This window comes from Panthera tigris, chromosome C1, assembly GCF_018350195.1.
Source record: "Panthera tigris isolate Pti1 chromosome C1, P.tigris_Pti1_mat1.1, whole genome shotgun sequence".
In the NCBI taxonomy this organism is placed as follows: domain Eukaryota; kingdom Metazoa; phylum Chordata; class Mammalia; order Carnivora; family Felidae; genus Panthera; species Panthera tigris.
Window position 1 is genome coordinate 198,351,362 of NC_056667.1, and position 15,942 is coordinate 198,367,303.

At 38.6% G+C, this 15,942-nt stretch overlaps 1 long non-coding RNA gene across 1 annotated transcript; it reads left to right on the top strand.

The window, feature by feature from the left end:
* Nucleotides 1-4,763: 4,763 nt before the first annotated feature.
* LOC122241444 lies at nt 4,764-7,406 on the top strand. Its single transcript, XR_006221589.1, has 2 exons — nt 4,764-5,005; nt 7,219-7,406. It is a non-coding gene; the product is annotated as an uncharacterized LOC122241444 (long non-coding RNA).
* The last annotated feature ends 8,536 nt before the right edge of the window (nt 7,407-15,942 follow it).

The window sequence follows — 15,942 nt, forward strand, 5'->3', positions numbered from 1 at the left end:
AGGTTGACTTTAAGTCGGCCGCATTTGTGAGTCCCAAGCCATGATGAGTTAGACAGTTTTTGAGGATCACAATATTTGTTTTACTGTTTAATTGATTACCCCAAGTTTTCACCTGTAAAAAGAAATAATGAGAAATCTGGAAAAATTATAGAACTAGAAAATATGTTGCATGCTTTTCACTTGAGATGAATTATTTGGTTCAACAAGTATTGACCCAGTAATTTTCTTGTTCTTTTGATTTCAGACTGAGCTCTGCATTTAAAAGCCATATGCAGAGGAGTAGAAAACTCAAAACAATGTAGAACTGAGGATAGAAATAAGGTGTGTAGTCACTACAAATATCAGAGTAAGATGTCTCAGCCGATGTATTTTAATAGAGTTTCAATTGGAAACCATAAAGGGGCTCAAAAAGCTGAAGGCTTTGTCCTCCAGCACCCAAAAGTAATTGCTCTATATCTACAATAACATCAAAAGTGTGGTCCACTAATACTTGAACATCAAGTTTTGCAGTGTTAGAAATGCAAACCTTGGCCCTACTACAGACTCATTGACTCAGAAACACTGGGGATGGTGCTTAGTAATCTGTTTTACCAAGTCCTCCAGGTGATTCTGGTACATACAGCAGTTTGGGAGCCATTGCTCTATATTAACAAGTTGATGGAAACAAGTAGAGGCAGGAGGAGAAGGGTAGAAACTGACATTTCATGGGGCTTCTACAATGTCCCAGGCACTTAATTAGGAGACTTAGCGGTGGCAGATACAAGCCAAGTATACCCAATTCCAAAGACTATGTGTTTACCTCCTTTCATCAAATTCCCTTCCTATACTGAGTGTCCTTCTGGGCCTAAATCTTTCATATATGGTATCTTAATCTTTACAATGGCTCCTGAGAGGTAGGCTCTATTATTCCCATTTTATAGGTCAAGAGAGTCAGGCTAATAGAAGTTAAGTCATTTTCTCACTTTGGCATGGATGGGATTTACACTCAGTTTGAATGGTCGTGTTCTTGCCTTGCCTCCTGCTGCCAAGCTGCTTCCTTAGTTTGTTAAATCTTCTGCCTCTGGTTACCATTACCTACCTACTGCTCATCTGTTTTCTGTGTTACAGGATTCAGTCTTTCTCAACTGGCATGTCTCAACCGACCCACAGAACATAGGAAATGATTTGAGTGACTATTTTCTCAGTTCTCTCAAGGATGGACTTTAGTACCAGGCTACCTGTGTGGTTGGGGGTGGGGGGAACAATTCATTACCCACAATGGACACCTTAGGCATGAGGACTCAATTCTTTCACAGAACCCCCTGAAGAAAGCCTAGAAGACATGGAAAACCATTCTTATTAACCCATCTGGCATTTCAATTTACTCTTTTCAAGTCCCTCTTTGACTGTCTTCCTTCAGTCAGAAAATGTACCAAGAGAAAGCACAGTATAACGGAGAAAGGACTGAGCTGAAGGTCAGGAATTTTAAACCTATCACCTCTGCTAGGTAGATGTGTCTCACTTGATAATTCATTTCTATTCCCTGGCCTCTGTTTCTTCATGGGAAAATGTTGTCGGGATTAATGAGCATCAAAGACCATTCCATCTAGCTCTAGTATTCTACTGTTCATGAAAAGAAATCAAGCAATATTGTCAAATCATCCAATCATTCCAATGAAGAAAAAAGAATCCAAAGAAGGAAATATACATATCTTCTTATTGTGTATCTTTTTGTGTAATCCCCTGGCACCCTTTGGATATTATTGCATATCGTTTTCTTCCTGATAATAATGGATTTCAGGACACACTTATTCTTCCACAGTGTTCACTCTTCACCAATGTAGCATAAAAATGCACAGGTTTAACTGTTTCTTTGTGTTTCTTTGGCTCCCATGTCACATAAGACTTACATAAAATAAATTTGTTGGCTTTTCGTTTATTAATATATCTTGGTCACTTTAACTTTCACACCCAGCCAGCAACCCTAAGAGGATTGAGAAAAACTTTTCTCTCTCCTGTAATACACACAAGTATTTTCCTCAATTATGTTTTTGTAAAAATCTTTGTTCATAAAATATTTTCATTTAGTATTCGAGCTAGGATTAAAGGTGAGTATTATGGTAACCCTAACAGTTCTTAAGAAGTCATTATGATGTCCCAAATGTGACCTATTCATGGCACTTCAATTGATTTAGTTCAATTCAACCAATTTTATTCTGTAGCATTTTCCCAAGTGCATCCCTGTAAACATTACATTAACTCATGGAAAACGGGCTAGAAATTCCCTTCCAGTGGAAAAGTTAATGCCATGAATGACTAGGCCTGCTAATTAATAATTTTAGAGGTTATGGTGAAATGTTCCTTAGTAGAAAATTCCATTTTGGAAGAACAGAGTCCATTTTTATTCATGATATAAAACTTCTCATATCTCTAAAGGCTTAAATCAGAAGCTATTGTTGGTTGACTTTTTTAAATGTTTCTCCTAGAAGAACAGTAAAAAGTATTGCCTTTTATAATAATTCACCAGCTAACAGTCCATATATTCATTAAATTAAAAAAAATGTCATAAAGAAAATTCAAAATATACTAATCAAGCAAACCTAAGCAAGTTTGCATATTTTTACAGAAAATTAGATTAGTCAAAGTAAGACTCAGAGAATGTTCCAAATCTCTGTCAACTGGGTTGTTTGTAGGTTCATCAGAAGAGGATTTAAATGACCAAAAGGAGGGGGCAAGGAAGGAAAAATCTCCCAATGCTTAACTACTTGCAGGTGCTATCTTAGCACCCAGCCAATAAAGAGTTATAAACAGTACATTCTTTGTTTCATGTTGAGGTCCCTCAGTATACACAGTGAAATTCAGCATGGTTACTTTCAGCATATGACAACTGGGACCAAAGGAACAACTTACAGAGGACAAAAAATGAGAAAGTGGCACTTGGAGAAAGAATTTGGTATCAAGAATTAAAAGGAATGACCTCTTATAACCATCCCTAGGATAGCCAACTCTAATATTTATGTGCTAATAAGTACTTTTGCTATAGCATTTAATCTGTTCAGATATTAGGTCAATAAAAGCATATGCTGTGTTGTGTTTTTCCCCCCAAAGTTGCAAATGCACAAATTTGCCAAAATTATCTAAAGCTCTCGCAAATAAAATCAGCGTTTTTTCTCTTTCTAAGAATTGGAAGGAACACCCTTCAGGCATGATTAACTAATTGTGACAGACTATACAGACATGAACACTAAGCATATGCATGTCATAGGTATATAAGGTGTTCTATTGTGATTAAGTAGAATTAGGAACAAGGTTTCTCTAGCATATTGAAAATTAAGCTTAATTGTAGTTGGGTTAAATGGCAGGTAGTTGTGTGTTTTTTGTTTTGTTTTGTTTTTTGTTTTGTTTTGTTTTTTTGTTTTTAGTTTTTGTCATTTTCCTACATATAATCTATTTTTAGTTTTTGCTATTATCCTACATATAACCTATTATATGATTTTGGCACCCATTCTTTTATTCATTCATTCAACGATGTTTATTGAATACTTACCATGCTAGGCAATATGAACACAAGTAATAGGGCCGTCAAGATCCTCACTTTTGCATTTCAGTGGGGGAGACAAACATTAAACACACAACTGAGGAAAATTAATGACAGAGACTCAAAAGGTGAGAAAGAATCACCACATGATGAATTAAGGAAAAAATATTTTAAACAACCAGACAAGACAGAGGCTGGTGTGACTGGAGTGAGGTAAAGAGGAGGGTACTGTAAAATACATAGGAGGGGCAGGGCCATGGGGAGTTTTGTAAAATCTGGGGGAAAGTTTGGATTTTACTCCAATACAATAGAATGCCATTGGAAGGTTTTTAATAAGAGAGTACCATGAGAAAAATCTCTGTTTAACAATGATATCTGACAGCTGTGTGGAGAATATATTTGAGAGGTACTTCAATTGAAGAAATAAAGATACAGATTAGGGAACTATTTCAGTAATTCAGGTCAGAAATGTTGAACAAAAATGTGTTTTGTAGGTAGGACCATCAGTATTTGCTCAAGATGACCCCCAGACTCTGACTTTGGATGGAAAATGACTGTGCCATTTCCCAAGGTGGGGACTACTGGGTGAGGTCAGGTAGATGGGGGTGGCAGTGGGATTAGGGAAAGCATTGAGAATTCCATTTTGTATGAGTTCTCCAACTGCAATTGGGTGTTCAAGTCTGAAGCTGAGAATCAAAGTCTAGACTAGAGACATAAATTTGGGAATTTCCAGTATACAGAAGGTATTTAAATTAATGTGAATAGAATTTACTTTCACTCTAACTGAGCCTCTAATGAAGAAGAAAGAGGGACCAGAAAGGAGTTTTAATTATGCCCATATGTTTTGGTTGAGAGAAGGGGAGGAACCCATGAATTAAACCATGCAGGAGAGGCTGAAGAAAAGTGACACAGTGGGAATTGTGAAGAAGTAGGTTTTAGGAAAGAGAGTACTCAATTAATATTAAACAATTAGAAATTGTAGTGCAGGAGAGACACTTTGTAACAACTAGAAAAAATCAAAATTTTAACCTTTTCTTCCCACTTATCCATTATTTGTAATCAATATTAATATTAAAAGCTTTCCCTGTACATATAGACTAGTAAAGTACCTGTGTCATCATCATACTCACCCACATTCATATATATTCACACAGATTCTGGACCTTGCAATAATTTGAATTCCAAGATTCAAGTTCCCTGTTCTGTTCAAGTGTTCTACCCAGACAATCATGCCCCTCCCCCCACCCTCTACTCCAGAATTCTGAGCCCTAGCTCAGTGGGTTCCTTGGGAAGATAGCATGGCCATTTTTGCTGGCTGAATAGGCCTGAGGAGATGAAGAGAAAGTCAAGATTTGTGGCACAAAAGAGGGACCAGGGACACACAATTCAAATGGGCTTTATATTGCAGACATCATAACTCAGAGGGATCGGAGGAGAAAGACAGCAGTGAAGGAAAGGAGCTGATTGAATTCTCTCCAACTCTGTAAAGTAGGTTTTATTTTTGTGGGTTAGCTAAATCTAAATCTTAGTAAGAGAGTATAATACACTGTGAGTAAGAATCAATTAAACAGAATCTCCCTTGAGAAACAACAAACACAAGGGTTGCCAGAGAACAGCAGGAGAGACCATTTTAGGGAATATTTCAGCCGGGAAGTTGTATTCTCTCCACCATGGATTTGAGCAGTCTATAAAACTCCACCCAGCACAGCAGAAAAGATAAAGAAGGCATTCTCCCGGATTACAGTAATGTAAAACCTTCAGCTTCAGCATGAATATGTGAAGTAGAAAATGGGTGGGGTGGGGGTTGGGCACTTACAGAAACACAGCAGATGAAAACTCTATGTTTATGTCTAAATTGTGAACAATTGGTTACAGACTGAGAATTCATGCCTGTAACATGTCCACTGTTTGGCAGGAAAGTGGTTCCTTTCTCCATAGATTAGCATGTGACACAGAAGACATTGACAGGGGACCCAGAACTGGAGTGACCTTGGAAGAAAGTGACCTGCACAGGAACCAGTATAGCCACATTGCCTTGACCACACCCTCCCAAGGGTTATACAAGTGTTTCTGTGAGGAGGGACAAACATTGAACTCCAAAAATGGCGGGAAAGAGTTATAAAACAAGTCACGAGCTGTTATAAGTTATAAAACCATAAGGGAACCTACAGAATGTCAGAGGAGGAAGGAGAAACATAAAGGGGACCCTAAAGATGCAAATGACAAACTTCAGAACCAGCTTTTTATTTTGTATGTACATACCGATGTGTGCTTTGTTCTAGTTCCAAAAAGATAGGGAAGTATTTTTAAATTTTGGTTAATGCTCCCCACTTCTTTTTCCTCCCCCATATAATCTATTCCTTAAATCTTCCAGGGTCAAGGAGACCTAGAGAAACTATGTGATCGAATATTTGATTCAGGGAAAAATTAAACTTAGGAATACAGTTAGAAGTTTATAATTCAGGCAGCCATGATAATTACATTACTTGTTGATACTGACAACTTGGCTGAAGCTTCTCCTCTCCAACTTTTTGTAGCAGACAGAGAATTCATGACCCAGCTGGTTAGGGTATCTTGTTTGAGGGCTTTCACTCCAGCCTATCAGCTGATAGAATGCTGGAGATATTAGACCACCTCTGGGATTCTTTTTCAGCCTTGTTCCCTGAAACAAGAATCAAAAACACATATACAGGAGAACGAGGGACCCTAGGATCCAGGGCTAAAGTGTAATGTAATAACATGAGTGAATGACCCAAAGCATGAATCTTCTCATTGTGTTCCTAGCTCCATAAAAAGTAAATGGCTACAATCCTACATTGGACATTAGATCATTGCAGGGCTGAAAACAATGTTTTGTTGGCATAAGATTATGTATTTAACAAAAGAAAGGTTTTTTTGAGTAGAAAGTAGAGGGTGACATCGACTATTTGGATTATCTAGCTACATTGCTACAAGATGAGCTTTTTCCCCCTACATCTTATCAAATCCTTTTGAATTAATTTGTATTGTATTAACAAATATTCTAATGATAAGCCACTTTAGTAAAACAATTAAGTTGTGCTATTAGGACTAATACAAACAAGTAAAATCATGCTGACCTTTTTTGTTAGCTACATAATTTGTTGACATTCCCCTTGGTTTTAGAAGTCTGTTTAGTAATTGATATCTTAAATGAAGTCTGCACTAAACAAGGGGAAAAAGAATGGAAAAATGTCTTTTGAAGTTAAGTACTGTTAATGGTCTGGATTTCAAGGCAGTTTCTTTAATTAATTGTGTGCCTGTACAATCTGATTACATTGATTACAAAACATTACTTGTTTTACTCCTTGTCCTGTGATATCTATCTATCTATCCATCTATCGTAGCTATACGTATAGCTCTGTATCTCTTTCTTTCTCTCCTTCTCTCTCCTGAGTTGAATTCTGATGTTCTTTCTATATTTTCCAAAGGTATAAAAGAGAGAAATGCCCTAAAAGTATATATTTTTTGTACATAATTTTTTTCCTAATGGCTCAAAAAGTGTGTAGGTGGAGGATTTGGTTTTACCCTGAATGAATCATATCTTTAGAATCAACTAGTTCCTAGTGGAAATGATTGTGGGGGATTATTCTCATTTTTACATGCTGAATCTACTGTTATAGAAGCTCTGGGCTGATTCCCAACTTAGTCGCTGACTCATTAGCTGTTATTTTCCCCCACAGGATGTGAGGAGGTGGTATGTCTGGAAGCCATGAACATCCCTAAAGCATCACCCCACCTAACCCCAGGACATAGATTGAGTTTTCTGCAGTACATGGCAAGGATTGGCCCTGTATTTCATCTACTCCTTCTGGAAGCTGAAATAATAAACTATTGTGAGGATGGGTGTAATCGCTTCCTCTTCAACACAGTTAGATAGTCTGTTGCTAAATATTCTATCCTCCTGCCTGTAGTTCATCTCATTTATTCACTCTTTTCTACAATTAGCATATTGGTAAACTTTTGTATGTAGTGGAAAGCATGTCGGAATTATGTGCACGTATAGAGTAAGAAGCTTATAGTCCTTGGAACAGGTAGAAACCTGAACCAGATTCAAAAGAATCTGTAAAAGATCTGTATTTTGACCTTGTGGAGTGATTATAATGGGTGAATTGTGCCCGCCACCCCCCCCCCCCACCGCCCCATTCATAGGTTCAAGTCCTAACTCCTGTATCATAGAATGTGACTATTTGGAGACGGGGCCCTAAAAGAGGTAACTAATGTCATATGGGTGGGCACTAATCTAATCTGACTGGTGTCCTTATGAGGTGAGGAAATCTGATTATGGGGGTGCAGATATCTTTTCACGTTAGCGTTTTCACTTCCTTTGTATATATTCCCCAAAGTGGAATCGTTGGATATTAGAGTTCTACTTCTAATATCTATATATCTATAGAATGCTCTATACTGTTTTTCATAGTGGCTGCTTCAGTTTACAATCCCATCAACAGTGCACTGCACCCCTATGTTTAAAGCAGCATTATGTACAACAGCCAAGATACGGAAACAACCTAAATGTCCACTGATGGATGAATGGATAAAAAGGTTGTGCTATACAACACACACACACACACACAGTGAAACATTATTCAGACATAAAAAAAAAATGAGGACAGCCTACATTTGCAACAACATGGACCTTGAAGGCATCAATGATAAATGAAATAAATCAGAGAGAGAAAGACAAATACTGTATGATCTCACCTTATGTGGAATCAAAAACAAACAAATAAACAAAAACAAACGAACTCCTAGAAAAAGAGATCAGACTTGTGATTATCGGAAGTGGAGAGAAGGAGGGGTACCTGGGTGGCTCAGTGGGTTAAATGTCCGACTCTTGATTTCAGCTGAGGTTGTGATCTCATGGTTTGTGAGATCAAGCCCTGCATCGAGGCCTGCATCAGGCTCTGAGCTGACAGCATGGAGCTTGCTTGGGATTCTGTCTCTCCCTCTCTCTCTGCCCTTCTCCCGATCTCTTTCTCAAAATAAATAAATAAACTTAAAAAAAAAAGAAAGAAGTGGAGAGAAGGAGGAGGGGGAATTGGTGGAAGGTGGTCAAAAGTTACAAATATCCCCGGTTATAAGAAGTACTAAGGATGTAACGTACACCACAGAAACATAGAAACACAGAAAAGGGGTGAAGAGAGAGAGTCCCGTGAGTTCTCATCACAAGGATAATTTTTTTTCTTTTTTTCTTTTCATTATATACACACGTCTGTATATGGATGTTAGCTGAGCCTGTTGTAATCATCTCACAACATATTTAAATCAGACCACCATGCTGTACACCTTAAAATTATACAGGGATTCATGTCAATTATTTCTCAATAAAACTGGAAAAATTATCTATTATATTCTAAGTTTTTGGGAACAAGGAACCACGTGCTATTCAGTTTTGAATCCCCAATTCCCCTCCTATCGCTATTGCCGAGCACTGAGTGTGGTACACAGAAGAAATCAATAAATATGTATTGCACTGGAAAAAAAAAAAAAAGAAGAGGAAATTTGGACCCTCAGAGAGACATCAGGGATATGCTCACAGGGAAGACCACAAGAATGCCGTGAGATAACAGCCATCTGTAAACCAATGAGACAGGCCTCAGGAGAAAGCAAAGCTGCCAGCACCGTAATCTTGGTTTTCAGGGTTCCAGAGCTTCCAGAAAGTTAATTGTGATCAAGTTAGTTTCTGTTGTTTAAGCCACCTACTCTATGGTATTTTGTTACGGCAACCATAGCAAACTAATCCATTGGTGTAAGAGGAGAAGCTCAGCTTTGAAGTACTAAAATCTGAGTAGAGCTTGCAACCCTAGTGTCATGGGGGAAGTTGTTTAAACTCTCTGAACACCAGATTGCTCATTTGTAAATTGAAGAAAATAATAACTATCAAGGTTAGCTTGGGGTCAGATGAATGTAGGTAAAACATCAGACATGAAGCAGGTAGATAAAGTAATTATCTATTTATTAGAGGTAGGATATCCATTTTATCCCCCCTCTCTCCCTTCCTTGCTCTCTCATTTCTTATGCTCCTAAAACAAAAGTATCTTTCATGGAATCAAATACCCAGCTAGGAAAATGTATCATGCTTACCAGTTCAGCTCAGAAATATGCAAAAGGTGAAGTCTGTTTAGCATCCCAGAACATTTTCCTTTTCCTCACTCCCAGATCTGTGAGTCACATTTTGTGTAAAAAGTTTTCAGAGTGAAATTATTCCTTGGCAAATCATGTTGTTGAACTAACTTCCCTATCACTCAAAGAGATGACCCTTATCTCTTTCTTGGCTGGAAGAATGTCTTGTGGGGGCACTTAATCTAGTCCAGAATGACTCTTTATGCTTCTCGGGGATTGCCTACACTACACTGCTCTTAGCGTACCCACAGGTTGTGTAAACACTACTGCTCATTTTAAAGAAAAGGACTGTTGTTTATTTTCTTGGTTAGTTGACATTGGTAAATCCCCTCAGTGTGGTTTTATAAAGAGAGACCCAGACAAGCAGTTTTACTAAGAAAACTGGTTTAATACAATGATTCATGAAGCCATGTGCCTAGGTTGAAGTATAAAAAGTAATGAAGTGACTAAATAACATGCCATTTCACCAGGGAGTGTAAGTACAGAACATCGTAACATCTTTTGAATCCATTGAGAACATCAAAACCATCAGTCTGGGGGCGCCTGGGTGGCGCAGTCGGCTAAGCGTCCGACTTCAGCCAGGTCACGATCTCGCGGTCCGTGAGTTCGAGCCCCGCGTCAGGTTCTGGGCTGATGGCTCAGAGCCTGGAGACTGTTTCCGATTCTGTGTCTCCCTCTCTCTCTGCCCCTCCCCCGTTCATGCTCTGTCTCTCTCTGTGCCAAAAATAAAAATAAAAATAAAAAAAAAAAAAACGTTGAAAAAAAAAAAAACCATCAGTCTGAGAACTTAACAGATTTCCCGATGATATGAAATATGTTTTAAAAATATATGCTCATTATAAATATGCCCTGTTCCTGCCTACCCTTTCCCACCCACATCCTCCTCTCCCTACCCTCCAAAAAGCAATTACATTTTAAACGTGTACTTTAAATGTTTGCGTTGACAATCAATTTGACTTTAAGGTAAGAAAAGAGATTTTTAGTAGCCGCTGAGCTGGTGAAGTCACTCTCATGCTTGCTCCAAGATTTAAGGTGTTATATTGTCGTCGTTAACTAGTATAACATTGAGGGAATTTTATTGCCTTTTTAAGTACCGTTCTTACTCTATTTCTCTCCTGCTCTTCTAAATGTTGATGATAGTTTTGATTTTCATTTTGTCTGACTTATCCAGGAGATGTATTTCATAGTTGCTTTTCATGCTGTAGCATTTCGGCAACAAATCTCTGAAGAAACAATTTCATTTTCATGATGCTTCCAGATGACAGGAGGATAATGCAATTATCATAGGTGTCCATAACATCTGTTAACAATGCATCTAATTGACGTGTTTGGGCAAATCCGACCTGGGTGCCTCCAATGAGCTACGGTGACTAGTTGACGAGTAAGTAACAAGCAGACGAGAGAGGGCACATAGTTTCATGTCCACATGCTCGCATGAGGAAGTGGCCGAAGGGTGGAGTGTGTATTTTGGTCAAGAAAATGTTTTAGTGATGTTTTCTTTTCCGTGTTGATTATAATTCAGCCATCCCAGAAATCTAAATATATTCAAGTTTGCAAGTATTGTTGGCTTTGAAAACCCTGATTTTTTTCCCTCATATACCTAATAAACAGTACATGGGTCTTCTTTTCTGAGGAAAGAAAAAATAATCAAGCTTTATAACAAAAAGAGCCCTATTTGGGATGATTTATGTGTACTCAATATTAGGAAGAAAGGATTCATTTGTTTTAGGTGGTAAAGTAATGTGGTATTTGGGGGAATTGGTTTTCAAAAGGCATAATTTTCTAAACATGTTGCCAGAAAATTCCAGGGGTGGATAACTGAGATGTCACTCGTTACCATTGTATTTCCTACTTCTGTCAGTGGGAACAAAATTAATACAAAGAAATCTATGGTAGTGCTTCAGAGTTTAGAGCCAATGGCTATTGTTCCTCAAGAGGCTTTGCTTTTAGAATTTGCCCTGGGAATACCTCTGTCTCTTCACTGAAAATTTGCACCTACATCCCACAGAATGTCCCTATATAAGTCGACCCACACCTCGTGGCTGATGATCATTCCCTCCAAATCCACACTGCCGTTAAGATAGCAGTGAGATGTGCAGGTGCCTCCAAGTCCCGTAGACCAATATGCAGAATTTTCAGGTGTGCACGGAAGGAAAAAATCACGCATTTTAGATACACGTAAGAGCATAGCCAACCCTGAGGTCACACACACTCTTTGGACACAGTAACAGACGCTTTGTTAAAAATGTATTAGGAAGATAATACATGTCCATAAATCCAAACACATCTGAAATCTGTAAAGTTAGAAGTTTTCAAAGGTAATAACTTCCAGAGTTTGGTATATTTTTCTAGCTGTTTTGTTTGGCCTGTGAAAGGAAAAGTATATACATTTGTATATTTTTTTACAAAAATGGAATAAAATTGCACACATTTTTGTAACCTACTTTTTACCATATTTAACAATGGTATTATTGATGTGTTGTATCATTACACAGAGGCCTGCCTCATTCTTTTTCGTGTCTTCATGGTCTCTCATTTTAACACATGCCCCAAAATACATGACTCATCCCTTCATGGCAGATTTTTATTTATTTTTCTTTTATAATTTTTTTAATGTTTATTTATTTTTGAGAGAGACAGAGAGAGACAGAGTACAAGGAGGGGAGGAACAGAGAGAGAGGAAGACGCAGAATCTGAAGCAGGCTCCAGGCTCTGAGCTGTCGGTTTGGAGCCTGATGTGGGGCTTGAACTCACAAACTGTGAGATCATGCCCTGAGTCAAAGTCAGACGTTTGACTGACTGAGCCACCCAGGTGTCCCTCGTGACAGAGTTTTAAATAATGAACTGGTTAGTTTCTGTTTGCCTACCTCACAGAGGGTTCTCTGTTCTTACTGTAGCTCTCTATCTGCGGGAGGCTGACCCTTTGCTGCTGATTGTACTTAGCCAATGGGATTTGGGTGTGTGAAAAGAAATCGTGGTCTTTTTCTTCACTCCCTTCCTCTCTGAACTGCAGGTTCTGGAAGTGACTGAGCTCTTCCATAAAGATCATTCCTTATGGACGGCTCTTTTGCCGTGCCTCTGCTCCAGTGCTGGTAACATATTATCTTCCTCTGCCTAGAGGTGACAATGGCTTCCTGCTGTTGCTAAACTGCTGCCCAACCATCTCTTTCTGTTCCCCTAACCAGTGGTGGGCTGCGAAATGTTTGGTGTTTGGCAATTTCTATGGGTGTATTACTTCCACAATGACTGATTTCAAGATACCTACTTGAAATTACTGAATGCAATATTGGGAAAAGTTGTGCACAGTCAGCTCTTGGGAGCCAGTGTGAACCAGCTACAGAATACCACCGCCCTGTCCATCCTGGCACTTTGTAAGTTGCTCACTTTATGAACTTGAATGACCCGAGTTGATTCTGTTTCCTGCCATTTCTTTGCCATAAATAATTTCTTTTTTTTTCTATTACAAATATTTGCTGTGTAACAGCAAATGTCCATCCATATACACGTGAAATATATATGCCCAAATCTGAATATATATATTTAGGAACATGTGTAAGAATTGCTGAACATTGAATTCTGAGAATTGGGTCAAAGGTATGTCAATTCAACATTTTCATGGATTTCCCCCAATTGCTTACTGACTACAATGTTATATCAACTTATAGTTCCCCCGACAGCTCTAAGAATGCCTCTTTCTACATAACCTCGTCCACACTAGGTAATTTTAATTTCTTAAATCTTTACTAATATATTAGTACAAATGATACTTTTTATGCATTCATTCACATGTTATTAATTATTTCTGGGGCTGAAAATCATTTTATAATTTCTCATTTATTGAATTTATCGTGTGAATTGGAAGACACAATAAGCAGGTGTCTGAATCCACTTGGAAGTTTAGTGGAGGTTTGGTGACTGTGCCACTGGCAGGAGTAAAGGAGAGATGGCTATTAGTTTGTCTGGGAAATGCTGTGTGAGTGTTTCCCATTGCTATGGACAGACCTCTGTCCCCACCCCCAAATTCATATATTGAAGCCCCAACCCCTAATGTGACTGCATCAGGAGATAAGGTCTTTAGGAGGTGATTATCTGATAAAGATTATGCTCTTATAAGCAGAGGAAGCGATCTCATCTCTCTCTCTCTCTCTGCTCTCTTCCAAGTGAGGACACAGCATGGAGGTGGCTGGTAAGTCAAGGAGATCTCACAGAACCCAACTGTGCTGGCACCCTCATCTCAGATGTCCATCCTCCAGAACTATGAGAAATAAAATTCTGTTGTTTATGTCACCCAGTCTGTGGTATTTTTGTGGCCTAATCTAAGATACACATGGATCAGAGGTGGGCAACTCTCAAGAAAGAATAGCATGGACATGTTTTAGATCCTGGTCAAAAGCACAACATGGATGTAGTGTCCTAGACTCCTTAGGGGCTATGGAAGAAGGAACTGACAACCCAGGGGGGGCAAAGTTCCCACTAATGAGGGCTTTTGAAGGAACTCACAGAAGTGACCAGGGAAGAGTCAGGGTCAAATATCTCTTAAGCCCAGAGAAGCACAAAGACATCTTAAGATGTCTGGTCCATGTCTTCATCCACTGATGGGGAAGAACTACCCTCACTGGAAGTATTTTACAGGGACAGTGGAAGATGGTGATAAATTAACTCTCTAATCATTCCCCACGAGTCCCAAGTGCTCATGGGAGTGACTCCCACGCCCAGACCTTCTTGTGAATTCCAAATCCATGTTTCTGAATCCCAGGAACCTCATCTATCTGCTCACCGCTTAAGATGTGTTTGAAAATGCACATGTGCAACATCAAAATGAACTCTTGCCATTCCTGCCATTATAGTTTCTGTCAAAGTTCAATAAAGAGACTTGCTCTTCGTGCTCTCGCTCATTTTATAAACTTGGGAGTCAGAGTCATCTTTGCTACTGTCTGCTCATTTACCTCATCTCCATTCCCCAACTAAGCTATTGAATTGAACCTCCTAAATATATTTCACACCCGCTCCTCTTTATCATCTTAGGCCTAGCCACCTTTATCTTCTTTGTAGAGATACTGAATTAATATAGTCACTGTATCTCTTCGGCTTCTCCTGGTTCATTGTCACACACAGCAGCCAGATCTTAAAATACTGATTGGGTCAGGTCTCCTCCTTAAAATTCTTCAATTGTTTCTACACGGTCTTGGAATAAAGAGCTACGTTCTGAACATGATCTGCGAAGTCCTGAGTAACCAGCACCTGCCTACATCCCCAACATTCACTTTTCGCATGCTCACCATCACCCATTATTCTTCACCCCCTACAGCCTCCTTTCAGTCCTCAGAAAGCCCAAGCTCATTTCTGACCAGACCTTGGAATGTGCTCTACCTGATACAATCTTCTCTTTCCTGTTTGGCTAACATCAAACTCCAACTGAAATGTAATTTCTTTCCTGATTCCCCAAACCAGAGTATATTCCCCTAATATGCAATCTAATAGTACTTTATTCCCCCCACCTTTATGATGCTTATTGTAATCTAACTAGATAGTTATGTAATTCTTTGTTTAATGTTAGTTTCTGATGCTAGATTATAAGCTCCATGTTTAATGTTAGTTTCTGATACTAGATTATAGAGATGATATCTATTTTGTTCCCTGCTATACTACCAGCACCCAGTTCAGTGCATGACACACAGAAGGGACTCAATAAATATTTGCTGAATAAATTACTGAAAAAAATTTGTATACTGGAATCATACTAGAGAAGGTCTAAGGGAGTGTATCCGTAAGTCAAAGATATATAATGATGCTCAGCTTCTGTCCTTCCTTCTGTCTCCTAGCAAAACAAACTTCACTTTGAGCCTATACATCTTCCCTGAGAGTTGGGACTCAGATACTAAGAGGGTACCCAACATAGACATAGAATTGCTTCCAACATTAACTTGATATAAGCAAAGATACACCCATCTTCATCTAAAGTCACATGCAGATCCTGCATCACCCTTACCAAGAACATCAATCAGAGGTGGCAGCAAAAGGAAGAAACATATTGATTTTAACACCATTTTCAGAAAGTTCCGTTACTAACTATAACATATGATTACCTTAAAATGAACTTGTTTATTTAATGTGTGCCATCCGTAACATGGTGATTTAACTTTGTATCAAGAAAAAAAATATGCTTCCACTTTACTTTTCATTCCAGAAGAACCACAACAATCCTTGCCCAAATATGGTGACATAGCACTTTAGGTTGAGGAAATTCGCTTGAACTTATAGTTTGAAATCCGGACTGGATA